The following is a 21,541-nucleotide window of genomic DNA, read 5'->3' on the forward strand; positions in this document are numbered from 1 at the left end:
TCAAAATAAAATAAATAAATAAAATAAGAATCAACCAGCCACCCTCCTCCCCTGACAAGTCCCTTCATAAGTAAAGAACAGTCCCTAAAGTGCGGTGAGGTTTATGGGCCGTTACTGCCAGAAAGAGTAATGTGAATGGCTCGTTTCTCCTCTGACACGTCACATACCTGTGTTCAGCTGGCTCGGCTGTTCAGGTACTTCTGGGCAGTCATGACGCCAAGAAGAGGATATTATTGGAACCGACTTCTCCGTCGCCGGTAAGCCAATGGCCGCCGTATTTGACAGGAATACTGTGTCTGTGACCCCCGTTCAACCCACAATCGGTGGGATTTGCCTTTAGTTTCTGCTGGTGGTTGAAATCTGTAGGCTGCTCGCACAGCGTGCTGAATGATTTAAGCCTATTTTGCTCACTCAAAACTATTTTTAGTCGCAAATGCGAGTGCCGCGACAGACGGATCGCCACACTACCGACATTTTATTCCGTCCGTCGCGGCACGCCGTTTGATTGCGTTACCAAAACACGGCACTATTATTCGGTCTTGCTTTTAACTTATTCCACCTAATACCGAATGTGTGTTTTTTTGCAATATTCGGCCGAATATATTCGGTTACCGAATATTCGGTGCATCCCTACTTCAAGTGCAAAGTTAGTCCACTAAACAAGCTTTTTTTCCACAAAGGCCGCCTCATATCGTTAGGATAAATGTCAGAGAACATATAGAAAACGACATGTAAACGTGTTGTCTTACCTTACCGGAGTGGTGCCATGTTAGCTCTGCTTTCCAAAGTGCAGCCGAAATATATCTCGCAAGCTCTAGATAAAGCCCAGTTGGATACTAACGTTACTCCAGGTGGAGGTGTCTCGTCCTCGGTCACATCCAGACCTTGAAAATAAGGCTGCAACCGGTCCCATTCCTTGCAACAGAGGCATTCCTCTTCTGTGGGCATTGGGGCACAGCATCCACAGGTACACCACCAATCTCCAGAGCTACGCAGCCTTGCAGCAGCAAATCCTCCTCTCTCGTCCGCTACCTGTTGCGCCTCTCTCTCTCTCTCCTCCTCCGTTCTTCAATTTCACGAAGCTCTTCGTCAGTGTATTCTGGCTCAAATAAATAAGGGCTGCCTTCAAACTCTGCAAAATCAAATTCCTCCTCCACAAAGTCGAAGTCTGGCAAAAAGTCAGCCATTATTCTATAAATCTTTCATAAAATAAATGAATGAACTTTTCAGGCTACTGTCTGGTTACTGCCCTCCAGCTGTTGCTGCTGGTTCTCGCGAGATTTCAGGCACGGTATGAGATCGCTGCTTGTTCTCGCGATATTTCGGCCGCGCTTTGGAAAGCAGAGCTAAATGGTAAACAGAAGAGCTTCGTGAAATTGAAGAACGGAGGAGGAGAGAGAGAGAGAGGCGCAACAGGTAGAGGACGAGAGAGGAGGAATGGCTGCTGCAAGGCTGCGTAGCTCTGGAGATTGGTGGTGTACCTGTGGATGCTGTGCCCCAATGCCCACAGAAGAGGAATGCCTCTGTTGCAAGAAATGGGACCGGTTGCAGCCTTATTTTCAAGGTCTGGATGTGACCGAGGACGAGACACCTCCACCTGGAGTAATGTTAGTATCCAGCTGGGCTTTATCTAGAGCTCGCGAGATATATTTCGGCCACGCTTTGGAAAGCAGAGCTAACATGGCACCACACCGGTAAGGTAAGAGAACACGTTTACATGTCATTTTCTATATGTTCTCTGACATTTATCCTAACGATATGAGGCGGTCTTTGTGGAAAAAAAGCTTGTTTAGTGGACTAACTTTGCACTTGAAGTATGCCCCTTCACTTACATTTAAAAGGTCTGACGCTACTATGCGCCCCGGCTGTATCTAGGCTAACGGCTAACATGCTAACTATTATTTTTATGTCACTAGTCACTTGAAACAAATTTAGGACGATAGGAGACAGATTGAAATAAACCGAAATTTCCCTTCAACTATAAATGACTCTATTCTCCTTTACATTCATGTTGAACGTAGCAAAGGACTTTGAACATGATAAATTAAAAAATGGTGCATAAACAGCCTGAATGCAGAAAATGAAGTGTCTAACACTTTCCTCGGAGAGGACCCACAGACTCCCCTCTTGATTTCTTTACCCCAGGCATGGGGCCACTACAAAGGCGACAACTAGGGCTGGGGGGTATTCCATCAAGCAGGCTAAAGGCAAATCCAGGCTTAAATGGCCAAGTCTGGCTAATGTGAGCCAGAGTTCTGTTCCATCAAAGTGGCTAAGATTAGCCTCACAACGGTAACTATGGAAAACATGGAAACCATGGTTCTGGCTAAGCCTGATACATCAAGCTAAACTCCAGTTTCCGTTCCATCAACCTGAGCCACAACTCCGTTCCACACAATCCCAGCCTAGAAACCATGGTAATTTATGCTGCCGGGCAATCTTGATCTGTAGCAGGATTAAGGTGAGGATTAGCTCCATCTATGATCAAAAAATGTTCAATAGACAAGAACAGACACCTAAAAGACAGTTCTGCCAGTGCTTTTACACACTCACAACTGTCATGTAATGATAAAATAATATGTAGATCATAGAATATATAACATAATTAATCAAAAAACATTAACTATTATAAAACAAATTAAAATGTAATAAAAATAAGATAATAAAAAAGCCCACAACAATAAAGCCAGCTAATCAAACTAATAAAAACAAAACTATAATAAAATGAAACTGAGGCATTAAAAAAAGATTGTATATGTACATCAAACCACATGAATATGTGATTGCCTTCCCATCCCCACCCCACTCTGTTTCCAATTGGCTAGTAAATTCACAGCCAATTAAGGTCAACTGACAACGGCCATATAAGGAGTGCATCCAAGAGAAGGAGAGGGACACACCCAGAGAGACACAGAGACAGAGCAAGAGAGAGTAGATTAGGAAATAATGGCATGCCCCTTCATTGAGGATCCTGTTGATCAGGAGGCCCACATTGTCCAGAGGCCCTTCCAACCACCACCAGCCCCAAGGGTCTTCCAGAACAGGACCAACCCATTGATACAGACGGACTCCTATCTGTGGGAGAGGTACCGGTTCAGCAGGCAAAGCATAGTGTATCTATGCAGTTTGCTGGAACCACACATTATAAAGGTCACAGGCTGCAGCCCGTCTCTGACCACTGTGCAGTCAATCTGTATTGCACTGAGGTTCTTTGCTAGCGGTACACTCCTGTATAGTGTTGGTGATGCTGAGGGGCTGAGTAAGGCAACTGTTTGCAGAGAGGTAAAAACAGTGAGGGATGAAAATGGGACACACACCATTGTGGTTTGTCTGTTCCTCATCCTATAGCACACTCCATACATTTAAGGGGATTTTCCTTATTTTGATATAATCAGGGATAGAGCTTACAACTGACTCCCAAATGATAAGAAATAGATAATTGATTCACTATCACCTGCATTCACTTAATAGGTTTCCTCATCTCCACTGAATTGATGGATTTGCCAAATGTCATTTTCTACAATCAATAGATAAATGTCATGTGATTATTTCCTATAAACTGATCATTTCGGAAATGTCATAATCTACAATCAATTATGTGATAAATGTCATGATCCACATAAAATACTGTAGTTTGATTAAATGCATCATCTGAAATGTACATAGGAATCAGTAGATAAATGTGATAAATAGTCTATAACTAATTTTAATTTACACATTTGGTGAATTTCATTCGGCATACTTGAATTGTTAGATTTAATAGGTGTTCTTATCGACATATATTTTGTCCCTTTGATGCAGGATTTGACGCACATTAGCAGTTTCATGTTTGGTTGCGCCCGCATGCCTCCTGTCTGCAACTCATAACAAAACAGTGAAAGGAGAAAATAGGCTCGTTCCAGATGAACTGCGCCTCGCCTGGAAAGTAGACGAGAGCAGGCGGCCGCAGCGGGGGGCTGTGACAAAAAGCCACGGTGAAGTCGGACAGTTTCCCGACAGCTTCCAGCAGCCTTCAGTCCGTACAGGAAGTCACAGACACACTTACATCCTGTCTGGAATGATGTTTGGCAGTACTTCGGATTTTATAATTAACCAGTATATTTATTTAATTGTTTTTTTTTATGGTTATGTTGACCTCTTTTTCCCCTGTGTTCGTTTGTTCATTACTGAGGAAAGGTTACATTTAAAATAAAAGTGTTTAAATTTAACATTTTTTTCTTCTGGTCCTTATTTCAAATAGGTTTTAAAAAATTCAATAATTATCGATATCAACTGATATGAAACACTTATATCGTGATACATTTTTCAGCCATATCGCCCAGCCCTAGGATTTATATAATATGATATGCTGATTTTTTTTGTCACTTATGCATTAAGCCTGTCTGCAATATTCCGCCACGCCACCTCCCTTGCTTTATTAATCGCTGCCGTATTGCCTTTTTTCGTAATTATGTCCTTATAGTCTTCATACACTTCCATAAGGAGCATTTGCTCCGCTGCAGAAAAAGCCTCCACTCGCTCCTTTCCTTTGCTTTTTGACATTTTGCAACATTTTTAGCACTCGACTTGTGTTGCCTTTTTATTTTCCCTGGGCACATGCATGAGTTGAGGCTTAACAGGTGAGGCTTGAATTAGCATCAATTGGAGCCAGCTGATTTCACTTGATGGAACGGGTTGGCGCTAAATTGGGAGTTGGCGTTTAGTCAAACTTCAAGATTACACCTTATAGTCTGGATATTCTTAGCTACACTGATGGAATACCCCCCTGGAACGATTCCTCGAGTAAATTGAATAATTCGATTACTAAAAAGCCTCGAGGCAAATTTTTTAAAACTATACAGCGCACTGTGTTTCACATGGATAGATGTTTCTGCTGCAAGAGTGCTTATGTTACTTTTGCTGTTGATAGCCTACACAGCTGTAAAGTGGATGTAGCGCAGTTGCAAAACGATGGAGACGAGGGACAAGAAAAGAGCGCGAGAAAAAAAAAACACGCCAAAGAAAACGACAAAGTGTAGAGTGTGGGATCATCACAAGTTGAAATGAAAACAGTACAGTGTGTATTGCAAAACAGAGTTAGCATACCACAATAGCACATCCTCGGTGCAACAACATCTAAGAAGAAAACATTCAGTGTATGCATCGAGTTCGCCGAACGGACCACACTAAATAAGGTAACGTCAACGTCCCGTTTAATTGCATAATCAGTGATTGCTTGCTGAGATTCATAACGCATGTAAATAGGCCTCTTAATTGCACGGTAAATTTAAAGGGAGACTGTAACTTTCCCGGACGCGATTATTTGCCATATTCATGCGTGTTTGTTTTCCGAGTGCGATCTTCGTGAGGCGGAGAAAAAAAGAGTTGAGCGTAAGAGAAAGACAAATTAACTTGTTCCTAAACCAAATGCTGCGGCCCCTGTTACGGAGTATTTTGGATTTAAACCAAATGACAGAGGGGAGCCCAGTAATTTGGACGAGCCGGTATGCGGGGTTTGTTCTAAAACAATCTCAACAAAAAGAGCAAGGTATAAGGTCTTTATTTATTTATTTCGGATATTTATATTTTCTTTTTTTTGCATTCATAAATATTCTTGTTAAATAAATGTTTTATTTCTCTTTAAAAGGGTGTATTTGCATCATTATGCCTTTATTATCATTATATAATTTTAAAAAATGGGTCTAAAAACAGCAACTTTACAAAATTACAAAAATAATAAAAATGGTCTTAAAAGCACAATAATACACAGTATTATCGCTTATCGCAATAATTTTTGACGCAATTAATCGCCCAGCAAAATTTGTTATTGTGATAGGCCTTCATGTATATACCAGGCAGTTACAGAGGATGGCTGGTTGCATCCCACTACATGGGGAATTTCAGCCCCTCCCATCAGGCCGCAGATACAAACTCCCAGCCTGCAAAACAAAGCGATATAAAGTCAGCTTTGTCCCATCAGCCATTAGAGAGATAAACAAAAACTCACTCCAAACTAAACTGAATTAATGACAGTACAGTTTTTATTTATTTATTTATTTGGTATTGTTTTTAAATTCATATTTTGGGTATTATAATGGTTTTACATGCCCTTTTTGATCCTGCACTTTGATATGACGCACTGATGACACTTTACCTTTTTACTGTTATTATGTTACTGTGTCTAACCTGTTTGTCCATTTTGTGTGGATGAAGCCAAATCACTTAAACTGTGAACCAAATCTACCTTCGGGTACAAATAAAGTTACCTTACCTTACCTTACCTAAAGAGCATACATGTAATATGGCTTTATAATAGCTGATTAATAACAGAAATCAATGTAGTGGCTAACATTACCTGGCAATGTATCATGTGTATTACCTAAGTTTTGCTATAGAAAAGTAGAAACACTGAGAAAATAAAATGCTGTGGTCAATTTAAGCCTTAGCTTCATTCATGTTATCATGTTAGTCACTCTTATTCACACATGTACCCCCCAAAAATAATTTTGCAATTAAAGCAATAAAAATGTGGAATTTTCAAAAAAGGAAACAAATTTGTTGCTTATTTCTCTCATTTCAGAGACTTTTATTATTTAACTTTTATGTATTACTCTTGCCCTTCAATAAAGCTAAAGTAGCAGTGTTTCGTCATGTTTCGGTGTCTGTCTGTCACTGTAAACCTAGGGGAAACACTTGAGTAATTTAATAAAAACACTCAGTATTGGAATTCACTCAGAATAATCAATACAATGCTCGATTACCAAAAGAATCAATGGCTGCAGCCCTAGTAGCAACCCTAGTATAGAAGACAAACCCTTCCATTTGACATCACATACTAATCTTTCAATTTATGCTGCTTTCGCTATTGGCTTTTCTTGGTAAGACCCACCCTACTCTGCCTCTGATTGGCAACATTGCACTTCTTGACGCATCTCTCACTTGTCTTGTCCCTTATAATAAACAGTTCAACTCACATTTTGTCCTGCCTATTTGTTTGGCTGACATTTTTTCTTATTTTTTCAGAAAATGCAGGTCAATTAAATAAAAGTAGCTTTGCAAGTAGCAAGCTACTTTTGCCATTTTCTCGTAGCTTAGCTTGCTACATTTCTCTGGGATAGCATCAGTGTAGTAAAACTTTATTTTGATGTAGAGTAACTGGTAGCTCAGCTCACTACATTTTCCAAGTAGCTTGCGCAACATTGATTGCATAATGCACAACGGACAAAAATAGTGGTCACAAAAGGGTGGATTGCATATATTACCTGCTTTTGATCTGTTAATACAGATATTTGTTTTGTTTTTTGATAAAAAACAAATATCTGTGCACATTGAACACTGACAAGGTAAAGCTAATTGTACTGTACAAACTCCTATCATAAACTTTTAAGACATATAATACAACAAGAACTGGCCCCAACTATGAATCCCTGCTGCTCTCCTTGAGTAATAGGCAGGTGTTAGGATATAACAACGCCGACAGTCACATCCATCTCTATGTGATAAACAGCCCTTAAACTGATTAAAGCTGAACAAGGGAAAATAGTACCTTAAAATAAAAATACAATGATAAACTAGCTTCTGATAAATCTCGAAAAATCGGGACGCAAGAATGTCTACAACAGCAACTGACGTTATATAATTCAAGGCACGGCTAAGAGGTGATCTGGTGCAATGATTGGTTCTGGATTTTTGACGGGCATAAATCATTGTGAAAGTCACATTAACGTATTGTACTCGACTTTTATACGTTAGTCACTTGAAGAGTTATTAAGGTTGTACGAAGTGACAGAAAATTAAATATCTGGTCTAAACCTAACGTATTTGGGAGATGTCTCAGGTGCACGTTGTGTTAACCAGCTGACGTTTAATCTGTAACATCACAGGTAGGAGGTCGTATCATACGCCTGTCCATAAACTAACTTAGCTACCGTTAGCTGTATAAGGTAACGTTGCACTGATGCCAGTCAAAACACACAGCTAACAGGGCATGACCGGGATTAACCTGTTTAAATATAGACTAATTGCGCACATTCGGCTCTAATTAATCCAACTATACTTTGCTCTACTGGGTTTTCGTTAAATCTCCCCGTGCAACAGAAGGAAATGTATTTGGGTCATTCCTAGTTAGTAACAGAACTAGCTTTGTGGCTAACTCCTTAGCTAATACTACGTTGTGTCACATATCTCATGTCGCCTAACATTATGTATTTAGCTGCAATAACAACATCAGTTCCTATAACATAACACTGATTCTTACCCACTGGAGATTTAACGTTAATGTGCCAGGAAATGCGTGCTATATAGCTTGTTAGCTACAACCTTTCCTGCCGTCCCTGTTCTTCTGGGAGCAAAATGGCGTTTTATCAAAACTTTCCCAGCATACCCCTCGCGTCAACAACAACTTACGCCACTTCCGTCAGCTGTCTTCTTCTTCTTCTTCTTCTTCTTCTATCAATTTTTGGCGGATCGCAAACAACTTTCAGGTGCATACCGCCACCTACTGTGCAAGAGTGTGCAACATCAAGTCATCCAACCTGTCTCTCAAATCCTACTCATCACCCTAGTGTCCTTTAAGAAATTAATAAGTGCCTTCCTGGTGGTTATAACCCCATCTCCCTCTGTTCCCAGTATCCCACTCAAATTCCACTCACATCATGCCTCTCTGACTTCATCCTGCAGCCTATCTCGTTCTATTTCATACATGTTACAGTACAGTAGAATATGTTCAGCGTTTTCTTTTACTCCACAGTTCTCACACTTATTACTATTCCTTTCCCCCATAACATACAGCGTGCCATTTAGTCCTGTGTGATCTAATCTGAGTCTTGTTTTGACTCTTTCCTCCCTTCTGTTCCTTTCTTTATAATTCTTTATTATGATAGACTTTTGTATTTTGTGGTATCCCTGTCCTTTCTGGTCTTCCTTCCACCTTTTCTGCCATATTTCCATTCCCTTCTTCTTTATCACTGCTTTGCCTTCTCCTTTTCCTAGTGGAACTGGCACTGTTATTTCCTTTCCCAGAGCTGTTTTTGCTAATTTATCAGCACACTCATTCCCTGCTATACCCACGTGTGCTGGCACCCAACAGAACTGTAGCCTACTTCTGTAGCCTACCACCCCTGTGTATTCTGAACAAACTGTGATAAATGTCAATGAGTAAGTCTTCTCTTCCAGATGATGTTGACTGAATACTTTCCACTACAGCTATTGAATCTGTGCATACCACCACCCTATCTGGTCTTACCTCTTCCACCACCTGTAACCCAATGATTACTGCCACCATTTCTGCTGTGTATACTGATATTTGGTCTGACAATCTTTTGGAAATTGATATATACTCAGGGCTGTAGCTACACACCAATTCCCACATGTTCCTGTTAATTTTTTTGACCCGTCTGTGTATATTTTCATGTAGTTGTGATAGCTATTTCTCAGGAAACAACTTGATTTGATGCCCACTTCATCCATTATCCATTCTTTTTTCTGTTCCAGAATGCTGATGTCTATATTTACTTCTGGAAAGAGCCAAGGAGGTATATTACTGTTTGGGATTGCTTTACTGAACTCTAATGTCTCCATTCCATATGCTACCAGTCTCTCTTCTCTTGACCACCCAAACCCCTGCCTCTAGAATTTAGAATATTCCTAGCAATCCTGCAGTATCATCGTTGTAAGGTTTTCCTCCCCACTCCCTTTTAGTCTTATCCAATATGCAAGTGCAAGTTTTTCTCTTCTTAACTCCAGTGGTGTCTCTCCTGCCTCTACTAACACTGCATTAGTGGGTGTTGATCTAATAGCTCCTAAACATATTCTCAGTGCTCTATACTGTAGTCTGTTTACTTTTTGTAATGATGTCTTTGCTGCTGCTTCATATATTATACAACCATAGTCTATTGTTGACCTCATAATTGCCCTATATATGTCAATTAATGACTGTTTATCTGCCCCCCAGTCACAACCTGCCACAGCTCGTAGTAAGTTAATAACCTTTTTGCATTTAGTTTCCAAGTGTTCAATATGTACCTTCCATGTATATTTGCTATCTAGCCATAATCCCAGGTACTTAAATTCATTTACCCTCTCCATTGGCTTATCATATAGTTTTAGCTTCTCAGTAACAATCTTGCGCTTGTTTGTAAATATCATGTAACATGACTTGCTTGTTGACAGTTTGAGCCCCCACTCATATGAGCACTTTTCCACTTTATCTATTGCTTTCCCCATATTCTTAATGACATGCGGCCCATTTCTTCCCCTCATCCATATGGCCTCATCGTCTGCGTACAGCGCTGATTTGATGCATCCATCTAAATTTGCAAATATGTCATTTATCATTACATTGAACAACACAGGACTGACTGCACTCCCCTGGGGAATACCATTTTCTATTTCATAATCCTTAGAAACTTCTGCTCCAACGTTGACGTTAAACTTCCTGCCTGTTAAAAAGTCCATAATCCAATTATACAGTCTCCCTCCAATACCTATTTTACTTAATTTGATAAGCAACCCATCCCTCCACATGGAATCATATGCTTTTTCGATGTCAAAGTATACTATTGCCATTAATTCTTTCATTTTTAGTGTCTTTTCCTTTTACCTCGTTACTTACTCTAACTAAAGCATCCATTGTGGATCGTCCTTTCCTAAATCCACTCTGAGCATTACTTAGTAACCCTCTCTGTTCCAACACATATGACAGCCTCTGAACTATTATCTTCTCCATCCATTTACATAAGTGAGACGTCAAGGCTATGGGTCTATAGCTACCAGGCTTAGCAGGATCCTTCCCTGGTTTATTAAATGGCAATATTCTTGCTCTTTTCCAACCACTTGGCAGAACTCTCTCCCTCCATAATCTATTAAAAAGTCTCAACACAAGCTGCAATGATTCCACTGGTAGTTCCCGGAACATGGCATACCATAACTGGTCCTGTCCTGGTGCAGTATACCCGGTACCTTGTAATGCTATTTTAAGTTCTGAGCTTGTAAAGTCCATATCCAGCGTTGATAAATCACCCCCTCTCTTCTCTCTCACCTTCTCATTTTCTCTGAGTGTGTGGGCTTTCTGCTGCCAATGTATTTCATCGAGGTGCTCTCCACTATGTACTGCAGCAAATGCCATACCTAATACATCAGGCTTATCTTTGTCTGATACTGCCAGTCTCTCCCCATCTTCTAGTGCTGGTATTTTAACTGACTGCCTTTTCCCACTCATTCGCTTGAACATGGACCAGACATCCCCCAGCTCAACTCCTCTGTAAATGGTGGAACAAAATTCTCTCCATGAACTCTTTTTTGTGTACTTCACTGTCCTACGAGCCACTGCCCCTTTTCTTTGATATTCTATAATATTCTCTTATGATAAGTTTTTCTTCAGCTCTCTGAATGCTTTGTTTTGTTCTTTTATCGCTCTGCTGCATTCCTCGTTCCACCACGGCACCACTTTCTTCCTACCCTGTGTTGTTCTTTTTGGTATACTCAGGTTTGCTGCATTTATAATATGTTCTGTAATTTGATTCGTACACTCCTATGCCTCCTTCTAGAGTTATCGAACGTGCTGACTCTTCACAACGTAACCTAAATTCTTGCCAATTTGTCTTATCAAAGCACCACCTGGTAAATGTGTTCTTGTAGACATACACTTGTGTTTACAATAGTGAGCACCGGGAAATGACATTCCACTCACAGGTATTCACCAATCTATCTGACACCATTATAAGATCCAAGCATGACATCGTACCCCTGTTCACGTCAACTCTCGTACTTTTTCCATTGTTAAGGCAGACTAGTGACCTTTCATCCATCATTTCTTCCACTACATTCCCATTTCTGCCTGTGTGCGTGCTACCCCACAAGCTGCTGTGTGCATTAAAATCCCCACACCATATTTCTTTCCCAGATACATTCCCTGCCATTTCCTGGGACATTTCAGCAGTTAAATTTCTACATGGATTATAAAAATTAATTAGTTTCATATTTCCCTCATTCCTTGGGCTGCAAATTTCAACAACAGTACATTCCATATCTTCAGGGGAGGGGATCTCCCTATAGGCCAAGCCATCTTTGAGAAAAGTAGCACACCCTCCACCATTTTGGTTGTTATTTCTGTCATGTCTTATATAACTGAACCCTGGAATCACAAAATTTAACTGAGGTCGTAGCCAAGTTTCTTGTACACATACTACATCTGGAACTATATCCAATTCATGTATATACTTTTTAAATTCTTGTCCATTGGCTATGAGGCTTCTCGCATTCCACTGTAGTATGTGAAGTACCATTAGCACTATGTTAACCCTCCACATGAGCATTTTCTGCAACTTCAGTTTCCATTATAGTGCGTGTATCTGGTCTGCTTTCACATCTCTCATATCAAGGAATCTTTCTGCTGCTTCCACAATGGTCTTGATCCTGTCACTTTTCTTTTTCAGCTGTGATGCAACATTAATAGTGTGGCAGATGAAGACCACAAAATTCACTTTGTTCACAACTAGTGTCTCATCATTAACGTTGCATTTATGTAGTCACAGGGGTTTGGGTTCGGGCCTAATCATCTGGTGCTTTACTGTCACTCTGTACTGCATGTCTTTGTGCCATTTCACTACAGTTCCTGTTGTGTTCCCCCTAACTTTCTTCAGTGCTTCTGCATATGAGACTTCATCCACTATTTTAACTCTCTGGGCCTCTCTGGCTTCCCTCTGCACTACACATCCTCCATAGGCAGTGCTGTGCTCTCCTCCACAGTTACAGCATTGCACCTTAGCGTCTTTGTCACATTTCCCGTACTCATGTTGTCCTCCACATCGTGCACACCTTAGCTTTCCTTTACACTGTTGTGCCGTGTGCCCCATTCTCTGGCATGCATAACACCTGAGTGGCTTTGGTATGAATTCCCTCACAGTGTAGTTCATATATCCCATTTGCACTGAATTTGGGAGAGTTTTCTCAAACTGGAGTACTACTGTCAGTGTTTCCTTCAGTGTGCCATCCCTTTTACTTTTAAGCCTTGTGGCATCAATCACTTTTTCTCCTTGTACCTCATTTTTAACATCTTCCATTGACATGCTTAGTGGGACTCCTGAGATTACTCCTCTTACTCTTGACATTGCTCCAGGGATATGAGCCTTCATCCTTTCTCCTTTTAGTGATGACATTCTAAGTATCTTTTCTTGTTGTTGTTTACTGGTTGCAAGTATCAACACTCGTTTGTTATTCAAAAACCTGACGTATTTGATTCTACCGATCTCTTCCTCGATTGCTCTGGTAAGTTTAATTGGGTGATAGTGCCCACCATCCTGATTGAATTCGATCACCATTTTCCATTTGCCTTCTTAAGCTTGCTCCGTATTTTTCTGCCTTACATTCTGACTGCTTTTAGCTCTCTTGTTCGTACCACCCCTGGCTTCGACATATTCAAGTTTTTGGCTTTTGATATGCAGACATATTTTAATTAAATGGTTCAAACATAGGCTACATAAGCCACCAACATAGGCTCGTAGCCCTAGCCCTTAAAATCATATGAGCATTTTCAGGAGATAAATGTGAAAACAGCCTTCAAATGTCAAACTCTGCACATACATCATTCTGCACAGTGAGGCTCAAACATTCATCTGTAGGAACAAGAAGAAAACACATTTTTGAGTGGAGGGGGGATTAAGTTATTGTAAACCATGGTTTTTAAAACCTTACAACCTGCACCTGACCCCCTATGAGAGCCAACCCATCCCGCAGCGCCGCTGTCCGAGGTGCTGAACAGGTACTGTAGGCCAGATGCTGCAGAGAAATCCGTATTAACAAGAGGCAGAAGAAAATAAAATAAATCCAATTAAACGACATATTTGCTGCCACAGAGTAATTCTGTGAACTGACAAGGAATGACCAGTGTGTGTGTGTGTGTGAGTATGTGTGTGTTTCTGTAAGTTATTTCTAACTTACTCAGAGCGCTGCTCTGTCACTTTCTGACCCGCCCCACCCGACCTGCGGGTTGCTTGTCAACACACACATCACTATTGGCAGGTGTATAAGTAAACAAACAAACAACAACAACCACAAAGATCATTATTCAGTCTCATATTACATTTGTGGGAAGTTATTACAGTTTAGATTTTCACCTTCCCACATATGTAATAATTTCCTGCAAATGTAATAGTTATTCCATTTGCGGAAAATTGTGTGTTACGTTTGTAGTAGGCAGCTGCTATTACATCTGTGGGAAATTTATTACATTTGCGGGATTATTGCATTCAAAGCTACAGATTTGTATTACGTTTGTGGTTTATTACGTTTGTGGGCTGTTATTACGTTTGCGGGTGTAACGAACCATAATTAAAAGGACAGACATGGAAAAACACCTAAGCAGTGGTATATTTTTTACGAATGGATTCCACTTTGTGATAAAAATGATGTAGGATATGTTCTGGGTTTTTGTCTCCAATTTCAGCATTAAATTGCGGCAGTTTAAAATTTGGTATTTTTGAGGTGGAGTGGTGAATGTGGCTCCCCGGGGCTTTAACAGTTTTCCTTACAGTATAAATAGTGGTCTGATATTGGAGTGTGTATTACTCCTGCCATTGTATATTTACAATACAAATACAATACAAATTTATTTATATAGCACATTTAAAAACAACAGCGTTGACCAAAGTGCTGTACATCAAATATAATATACAAAAAGTCAATAAATAAAACACAAGAAAAGGAAACACAAAATAAGACTACAAAAGACTACAAAAGGCTGCCCACTCTCATACAGGGGCCGAGAAGGCCGACGAAAACAAGTGGGTTTTTAAACAAGATTTAAAAACAGGGAGGGTATCGGCCAGTCTAACCTGGAGGGGCATCTCATTCCAGAGTTTGGGGGCCACAATTGTAAAGGCTCTGTCTCCCCTCTGCACTAACCTTGTTCTTGGGACAACAAGAAGTGATCTGGCTGCGATGAAACACATTATTGCAAAAGAATGGAAAGGTAGGATGGGGCCAGCCCATTCAAAGCCTTAAAAGTAAACAATAAAATCTTAAACTGGATTCTAAAATATACAGGAAGCCAGTGGAGGGACTCCAATACGGGGGAAATGTGCTCTCGCCTGCGTGCTCCAGTTAATAGTCGAGCAGCAGCATTCTGGACTAACTGGAGACGAGAGAGGGAGGCCTGGGAAACACCAACATAAAGGGCATTACAATAATCAAGTCGGGTGGAGACAAATGCATGAATAACCCTCTCAAAATTATTAAAAGAAAGAAAAGGCTTAATCTTTGATAAAATCCTTAACTGAAAGAAGCTGGATTTTACAACTGAATTAATCTGCTGATCCATTTTAAAACCATTATTGATTTTAACCCCGAGATTTGTCACAGTGGATTTGACGTAAGGAGCAAGAGAGCCCAGGTCAAGAGGGGCTTTGGAGGCACCACTGGGTCCAAACATTATGACCTCAGTTTTACTGTCATTAAAATTTAAAAAGTTCAGAGCCATCCAAAACTTTAATGTCCTTTAGACATTCAGACAAAGGCTCTATACAATTAGGGTCATTGGCTTTCAGGGGCATGTAGATTTGAATGGCATAAAAATGGAATGAGATGCCATGTTTTTTAATAATAGCCCCTTAAGGGAGCAGATAAAGAGAGAAGAGGATTGGCCCTAGAATGGACCCCTGGGGGACTCCATAAGAGAGAGGGGCACATGATGATTTATAATCCCCAAGGTTTACTGAAAAACTTCTCTCAGACAGGTAAGACCAAAACCACTCTAAAGTAGTACCACGAATACCCACACAGTGCTTGTAGTGTAAAGAGTTAATCCCTAATCAAGTAAAAGTGTTGTATTGCATAAATTGATTGAGGAACAATGTAAAAGGGTTAACAGGCAGATTGAGATGCATAATACAGAGTTATGAGTTGATATTGTATCTACACTAAAAGAACACACATATAACACACCATGTTTTGTATAAAGAAAACACACACACACTCAAATTTTTGTATTACCTAACACACACATAAAGGTTCATATTGCATAAGAGCACAAAGGACTGCATAAAGAAAGTCCCTAAGATTCACATGTTTTTTAAAAAATAAAGTGAAAGCAAAAGCGAAGCTACGGGTGGGAAATTTGGGGACTTCCAGGCTCAAAACGAAAGTGATACACCATTAAAATCTGGCCTGTTCATGACTGGACAAAAAGAAAACGGTTGCCACCAATAGCTTTGCATTGAAGTGGGATGGATTAGCGAAAGAAGGTGGAGACTCTCCCCAGTCTCCACCAGCATAAAAGCAGACGCACGGAGAGCTGTTTTTCAGTCCAGTCCCGGGGCTTGACTCGTTGAGTTGTATGTGTTAAAGGCTGTGAACACATTAAACTCGATTGCATCGGACTCTGCCTGTCTCCAGTGTTTCTTTGAATATTACTTAGTAGAATCCAAGGTACCAGACTAAAATCAGAGGACAATTGAGAAGTTACGTGGAGGACAAGGTCGGGAGCCTACAGGCCCATTTCCAGGCACCGATTTCCGCCTCTACATGCTCTAGGCGAGAAATGAGGATCTTATGGTCCACTGTATCAAATGCTGCTGTGAGGTCTAAAAGTACAAGAATAGCATGGTTCCCAATGTCGGTGGCTAAAAACAAATAATTTAAAAACTCTTAAAAGTGCAGTTTCTGTGCTATGAAGAGGCTTAAAACCGGATTGAAAAGTTTCAAGAATTCCATGTGTATTTAAAAAGGACTGTAGTTTGTGATGGAAAATTTGGGTATTTAAACATATTTAACCTATAATGTGTTGTATAAGGTTACTTGTTTTGATGAAACTGAACTTCAAGCCTAATGATATGTGTTGCTCATTTAACCCAACAAGTAAGTAAAGTACAAGTACAAGTACAGCTTTTTCTAATATTTTTGAGATAAGAGAGAGTTTTGAAATAGGTCTAAAATTATTTTAAACTAAGGTATCCAGGTTGGGTTTTTTAATCAAGGGCTGCACCACAGCCTGTTTAAGACACATTGGTGCAATACCACTAGACAGACTGCTGTTTATAATGCTAGATACATCGACTGCAATAGAGTCCCAGACTTCTTTAAAGACGCGAGGAGGGACAACATCAGTGGGGGAACCTGAGGGTTTCATTTGAGCAACAATTTCCTTCAAAGCAGAAGGTGTCACAGGCTCAAAGTGACAGAAAGTAGCAGAGCAAGTGGCGGTGACAGATGGGTCATAAGAAGGAGGTGAGATGCCTGCTCTAATAGAAGCGACCTTACCCACAAAGAATTGGAGAAAAGCTTCACAAGTTTGAGTGGGAGCCTCCAGATTACTGGATTGGGGGACGTTAAGGAAGCTGTTAATAGTACTAAATAGAACATGGGGTTTGTGACAGTTATTCGAAATGATATCAGAAAAGTATTTAGTCTTTTGAGCCTGGACAACTTTTTGATATCTGCACCAACACTCCTTTAAGACATCATAAGACAACTGCAGCTTGTCTTTCTTCCATCTACGTTCAGCTCTCCTGGACTCCTGTCTAATGGCCCGAGTGGTCTCATTCAACCATGGTTCAGACTTAGGTTTAAAACGAACAGGCTTAAGTGGAGCGACAGTGTCAAGGGTATTTTGACAGGTGGAGAGAAATAGGGAGAGCAGCTCCTCCATATTAAAACAGGATGATGCTCTGTCGGCCACTGCAGCATTATTAAAGGCAGTCGAAAACTGAATAGCTGTGGAACATTTGAGCATCTGAGAGACACGATCAGGAGCACATGGTTTAAAAGAGCTATATGTAAGACATCTAAAGCAAATAGTCGTAAAATCATCCTAATATGTCACAGAGACTAAGGAATAATGTTAATATAAGATACTGATCTCACCGACAACAATAGTACAGCCAGAATATTCGCATTTTAAAAAAAAATTTACGGTAAGCAAATCATGTTTATGTTTTGAATTCGTGTTTTGGCCTGTTGCGCCACCCACCGCCGTCTACCAGTCACACAGTCAGTACCCAGATAGCACACATACATCTGGCCGACGCCGGCCTGAGGACAACACATCGGCCCTGAATTTATAACGTCTGACGAGCGTCGGCCGCATGGGCGGATATCTTTAAATTTAATACTCTTTTGTCCCAGCTCATCAAACGTCTCTGTTACGTCGGCTTTGGGTCAGCCCAGTGCCGTAGAATGTCTGCCCACATACGGAAGTTGCCACATAGGCGGAATTTCATCTCTGCGGCAGTGTCGACAAGTCCGCTTATTATAAGCGACTTTGGGCTTGTTTTTCTGTAAAGTCGCTTACAAATATTGGTAGTCGCGGGTCGCGTTTTTTTGGGCTTCTTTCTAAAGCGTAGTTGCTTATTTGGGCTTGTTCCCAGCTCCATAATAAGTTGTCAAGCAGATATTTTCGATATGATATTTAAATGTAGGATAGTTTGTCTTGGCTGTTCCCTCTGTCCCTCCCCTTTCCCCATACACACAGGAGACAGCAGAGTTTTTTCCCACCCGCATCCTGCTTCTAATTGGCTCTGACCCTGATGGCAACAAGTACTAGCCAATCAGAGGCAAAGCAGGGTAATGTGTTTTTTTTTCTGGTTAGGAAAACGTCAGTCCTGTTATTAAAAGAAAAAAGTTAGATGAGTGCATAAAAAGCAATAATAAATAAAGAATTTGTGAATTCAGGATGATATTTATTTGTGTGTGCAAATTTTAATTATCAGAGGTTTACTGTGTATATAATGTACTTGGTACATCAGTCTATATTTGATATCCCATCTGTTTTCTAATGTTAAATAATGTTAAAAGGTGGTTTAACTCTTGTAGTCATTGTCCTGAAGCTCAGGGGGGAGAAAAATAAATAAACTGTGTACCGTGGGTACAGTTTTGCAAAACTGTGCACAGTTTACTTATCTGTCCACATGGATGTAAATTGACAATCTGTACCCACAGTTTAAAATCCGTCCCCACGGATTGTAAAACCGTGCACACAGTTTATTTAATTTCTCTCACCGGAACCTAGGGGGGCTCCGTAGAAAAAGTCGCTTGTTTCAACTGTATCCGTCTGCAGTGTGCAAGAGAGGGGCGTAAATGGTAGGGGGCGTGTCGTGTAGTAGTTAAGTCATAGAGTGGGCGTGTCGTGTAGTTACTCATGGATACACGCCACGCCCACTATACGCGCTTCTTAAAGGGATATGAGCCCAAATAGGTACTAATACAGTTTGACCACGGTCCAACTGCACAAATGTCAGTGTTTTTGCTTACACATTCTTTGCCCTATAATAAATGTATTCAAAAGTGTACAAATATTTTCTAGCCATGGACGGATATTGTTATTATTACTATATACAGACTGTATGTAATTATCTTTTGTACATTATTAATATATTTTAAGGATAAGCTACATAACTAATGAGTAAAATGGCAGGCCATTATGCCAAAGTAGTAAATTACAAGAGCTTACATGACAATGAGTTGAGAAGATGATAATTACTTTATTAATCCCCAAAGGAGGAATCATTTGTCTGGCAGCACAAAGCCTAATGGATGTAGGTATGAAGGATCTTGTGAATATCTCCATTCTGCACTGAAGAAGAGCCACTCACCACTACTGTCTTTTGGTCTGTCAATATGTTTGTTGTTAAGTGGGTGATCTTATCACATTAATTTATTTTTACTGTATGAGGACTGTAGCTTTTTTTTTTCTTCTTCTGGTACCTTATGTTTTTATGAATTCATGTCATGTGAATGGCTCTGAACTGTAGAAACTGATTGCCCTTTGAGGGTTAATAAAGTTTTTGTTTTTATCAGGATGTTTATTGATATTATTTTACTTTTGCAGGACATGCATAAATTATAAAAATACAATGTATAAATGCATATGTTCTAAAAAAATAAAATATATAATAAATACAAAAAAAAAAAACATTTCAAAGCTTCTTAGGTTTGCCACAACCTGGCTCTTTTATTCAAATAAAATGATTTGGAACAGAAGAAAAAATGGATGAGGTGTGTTTGTCAGTATTATCAGTTGTGTAAGTGTGGTTGAGGGTTTGTGGTGAGTGTCATGTTGGATGCAAAACCAAAAGACAAAGAAACCAGCTTATAGCTGACTCAGAAATGCCTCTGAGGAGAGGGCTCTTTGCAATTTGTTTTTGAAAGCTTGTAGCTTCTCCATTGCCTCCTTTGATAGGTGCCCCATCAAGTGATTTTCCATCATTTTCAATTCACTGTCGAAAAAAGTACAAACATTACATGAAAGGTTTCAATTAGATGTTGCAATATACTTCATTGTAGATGAAAATGTGTATATTTCATTACACATTGTATGTCTATCATCAATTCTTTATATATTAATCTTACCATGGTTCATATTGTGGGCCCCTTTTGAACCTGGCCACAGCCTCTGGCACTGTCAAGGTGTACCTCTCAACCAGGGTGTAGACTGTCATCTAGACAGGATGATTGACATTTGTTGAATTAAAAAACAGCCACAACTGAATGTAGCCTTTAATTATGTTCTGTCCAGTTTGATATCACACCCTTATGACACTGTTAGAGTGCAAGAGGCTCTGTAAGATTTGACAAAAGAAAAAAAAAAGTAATATTCTACAAACGCGGGTCTGAATGCTCTAAACCATTTTGAGTTTGTCATGCACCCCACAAGCATTAAAAATTGAGGAAAGTTTTAATATTACACATCTGTATTGTTCCATTTCAAGGTTCTTTCATCTACAAGTGTGAGGCGTGATATGAAAAACCAGTATGTACAATATTAAACACAGTGCCAATATTAATAAATGTATGTAAACAAAACAATCATGTCATACTTCTGGCAAAAGGACATCAAAGATGAAGGCAACCCAATCTGTCAGCTGTCTTGCTCTTGGTGTTTCCCTTATGACTGAGAACAGGAAGGAGACAACTTGGTCATGTTGTTCATCCTCAAAATAAAGGGTGGGCCTCTCCTTCCTGTGCTCCCATGCTGACAGAAGATCCCCGGTTATGATAGCCTGAAAACAAATAGTTACTTTAGAGGATGGTGAAGGTCCATCTTGATAGTGCGACCTGTGAATTCAAATGACTTCAGATTCCTTTTATTTAGATAAAGGCTTTCAAATTGAAATGTAGCTAATGCTATGGTAACTAGAAAAGCACTCAGAGTGCAGACCTCCTTTTTCCCCAACACAGAACATTAATTTCAATTTTAGAATTACAACAATATTTAGCAAGTAGAACATGACGTGCTTTCCGGCCACCAGATGGCGCTATTTTCACCGTGTCATTAGAATTTGGAATTGCTGTTGAGGCTGTCAGACAATAGACTTTTATTTTATCCACTTTGCTTCAACTGATCACCACCAGAATTTTATCATCTGATCCTTGTCCCAATATCCACCTTTCCTGAAATTTTCATCAAAATCCGTTCATAACTTTTTGAGTTATTTTGCAGTCAAAATCCGTTCATAACTTTTTGAGTTATTTTGCAGACAAACAAACAGACAGACAAACAGACCAACGCCAGCGAAAACATAACCTCCTTGGCGGAGGTAATTATCTCTTCATGCTGATATACTTACCTCAA

At 40.0% G+C, this 21,541-nt stretch overlaps 1 protein-coding gene across 2 annotated transcripts in view; it reads right to left on the minus strand.

Annotated features, from left to right (window-relative positions):
- kpna5 (karyopherin alpha 5 (importin alpha 6)) overlaps positions 1 to 8,372 on the minus strand; it is a 67,549-nt gene extending 59,177 nt beyond the window's left edge. For both annotated transcript variants that reach the window (XR_007570057.1, XM_050045812.1), the window contains exon 1: positions 8,237 to 8,372. The gene's annotated coding sequence lies outside the window, so the exon portion shown is untranslated. The remainder of the gene's footprint in view (positions 1 to 8,236) is intronic.
- Positions 8,373 to 21,541: the final 13,169 nt, after the last annotated feature.

The sequence above is a fragment of the Epinephelus moara genome, chromosome 6 (assembly GCF_006386435.1).
Source record: "Epinephelus moara isolate mb chromosome 6, YSFRI_EMoa_1.0, whole genome shotgun sequence".
NCBI lineage: Eukaryota > Metazoa > Chordata > Actinopteri > Perciformes > Serranidae > Epinephelus > Epinephelus moara.